At 53.7% G+C, this 2,993-nt stretch overlaps 1 protein-coding gene across 1 annotated transcript in view; it reads right to left on the reverse strand.

Moving 5' to 3' along the window:
- The window catches only part of numa1 (nuclear mitotic apparatus protein 1), a 65,407-nt gene extending 63,263 nt beyond the window's left edge, over positions 1–2,144 (reverse strand). The window contains exon 1 of the mRNA XM_067985596.1: positions 2,002–2,144. The gene's annotated coding sequence lies outside the window, so the exon portion shown is untranslated. The remainder of the gene's footprint in view (positions 1–2,001) is intronic.
- Positions 2,145–2,993: the final 849 nt, after the last annotated feature.

The following is a 2,993-nucleotide window of genomic DNA, read 5'->3' on the forward strand; positions in this document are numbered from 1 at the left end:
AACACTTTTTAAAAAAGTGTTAACATCAGTTTTACTGAAAGGATCATGTTCACGACATCCACTTTCTTGTTTTCAGTTTTGAAATAGATTAACTACTGTCTTCATGGTTGAAAAAAAGTGCCGTGTAGGTCAGTGAAATCAGCCCCCAGCCCAGACTGCCTGCCTATAGATGCCCCCAGACAGATTAATGCTGCCCCCTTCCCCTCATGTCCAGGACACACCTGATTCTTGTACTGTTGCATCCGACAAACTGATTGTTCAGCAGACTGGGAGCCCCTGAAACAGTGGGTTAATAGACAGACTGCAATGCAACACAGCCCCAATCCAAGGGATCACAATTGGCCAAGTGGCTGGGCCCAGATTTCAAAAACAGGACACTCAGTTCACTACCTATATCCCTCAAATGATTTTCTCACCAAATCCTCTCTTTAAAAATTTTTTTTTTCCTCTTCAAATCCTTGGGATGTGGGCGACCCCGGCAAGGCCGGCATTTATTGCCCATTCCTAGTTGCCCCGAGAAGATGGTGGCGGTGAGGCATCTTCATCGACTACAGTCCTTGTAGCAACCGTGCTCCCACAGAACGTACATATATTTCAAGAATTTATTTGACAGAGAAAGCCTTGTTGCCATAAAAACTGATTTTTCTTAAAATCAAGCTGTGGAACTTGTACAATTATCCACTCCATTCCAAATCACATTCCCTGAATCATTCCAGATTCCTCATTTGGTAAAACAGAGAGTGCAGAAACCAGACAGACGATGCCACATTCCTCCTCCAACCAACGTCCCTTCGCCATCATTCTTTGGGGCCTCAGTAGACAGCTTTTCAGTGTTCAATTTGTCGATACCTTTAGGGTCGTCAATACCTCCGTTAGATCCCTGGACTGCTCTGCTCCAGCGTGATTAAACTAAGTTCCTGTAGTTTCCCCCTTGTAACTGAAATGTCCAAGGCCAGGTATCAGATAGCCTTCTGCCGCAACGTCCTTCCTGTAATACAGCGACCAGTACCCCATATAGTGCTCTATAGGGGTACGGACCAATGCCCTGCATAGGTTCAGTATCACATCCTGTAATTTGAGTTCTATTCCAAAATGCTATTTGCCTTATTTACACCTGCAGACAGTTTCAACAATCTCCACCAAAACTCCAAATCCCTTTGCCGTGCGGTACCCATTCAATTTAAAGCTCCAATGTTTCTTCTCCATTCCTAGTCTCATCACTAGGGGTTTGGACAATTGCTTTACTGCAGCATATCAAAAATTCAATTGAAGACCTTATCCAATGCCTCCACATAAAAAGAACAAACTTAAAATGGAAAAGCAAGCTTCTATTTTTTTTAAAAGCACAATTTTGTAGCCCAGTTTATAATGTGAAAGTTTCTGGACATATTAAAACAAATCCCAGTGCAAAATTCAGACTCTAGAAGTGCTTTGACAGATGTTTTTCCACCCAACAGCCCTTCCCCAGCCTTGAACCCTCTTTCTCCCCTCCACATTCTTCCCACACTTAAGCCTGAACCCAACTTCTGACCTCCTAGACCAGATCCCACCCCTTTCCCCGGCCTAAATCCCTCCTTTTCCTCCTAAACAAAAAGTCTAAGATTTACCTGAATATCACTCCACATATCATCACCAAGTTCACACTCCACCCTGGATTTATCATCTTGGTACACAATTGCAACATACTGTACGTGGTATCAAGGAAAGATCCCTGTGTCCCCCCCTTCCCAGCCTAAATGTTCCTTCCACCCTCCCCCAGCCCTGAACCCCTCGCCCCTTCCTTTTATTGGGTAAAGTAATAATAATAATAATATTTTACAATATTCGGCATTGAAGGATATGGATCAAAGGCAGGTAAATGGATTGAAGTACAGGTCAGCCATGATCTAATTAAATGGCAGGACAGGCTCCATATTTCAGCTCCAAATCTCCCCCCGAACCTCACTTTCTTCCATTTGAACCACTCACTTTATCACAAACCTGATCACAAATGGCTCTTACCGAGCGGCGGGGGTGCCTCTGTCTCGGGCCCGAGCTGGACCTCTGTCCCCGGGGGTCTCGCTGTCTCTGGGCCTCGGTCCCCAGGGGGGTCTCGATGTCTCTGGGCCTCGGTCCCCAGGGGGGGGGTCTCGTTGTCTCTGGGCCTCGGTCCCCGGGGGGGGGGGGTCTCGCTGTCTCTGGGCCTCGGTCCCCGGGGGGGGGGGGGGTCGCTGTCTCTGGGCCTCGGTCCCCGGGGGGGGGGGGGTCGCTGTCTCTGGGCCTCGGTCCCCGGGGGGGGGGGGGTCTCGCTGTCTCTGGGCCTCGGTCCCCGGGGAGGGGGGTCTCGCTGTCTCTGGGCCTCGGTCCCCGGGGGGGGGGGGTCTCGCTGTCTCTGGGCCTCGGTCCCCGGGGGGGGGGGGGGGGGTCTCGCTGTCTCTGGGCCTCGGTCCCCGGGGGGGGGGGTCTCGCTGTCTCTGGGCCTCGGTCCCCGGGGGGGGGGGGTCTCGCTGTCTCTGGGCCTCGGTCCCCGGGGGGGGGGGGGGGGGGTCTCGCTGTCTCTGGGCCTCGGTCCCCGGGGGGGGGTCTCGCTGTCTCTGGGCCTCGGGGGGGAGTCTCGCTGTCTCTGGGCCTCGGTCCCCGGGGGGGGGGTCTCGCTGTCTCTGGGCCTCGGTCCCCGGGGGGGGGGTCTCGCTGTCTCTGGGTCTCGGGGTTTGTTGACGGGCCGCGGGTCCCCGGATGTTTTTCTGTTGAACCGGACTCTGACGTCACGCGCCGTTCAAATTTGAGCGCCTCCCGCGCGCGCCGCGTCCCCATTGGTCGAGAGCGGGCAACGTCACCGCCATCCGGGTACTCCGAGAGCACGCTACGTCATCACCATCCGGGCACACCGCCTCGGCATCCGGGTAACTTACTCCTCTCCGCCCGCCTGCCCGCCAACACATCCGGGTAATTTTCCTTCCAGTCTCCGCCTCCCTCCCCTCTGGGGGGGCGGAGCAACAGCCCAGCGTGGTGAC

Source organism: Heptranchias perlo, chromosome 6, assembly GCF_035084215.1.
Source record: "Heptranchias perlo isolate sHepPer1 chromosome 6, sHepPer1.hap1, whole genome shotgun sequence".
NCBI lineage: Eukaryota > Metazoa > Chordata > Chondrichthyes > Hexanchiformes > Hexanchidae > Heptranchias > Heptranchias perlo.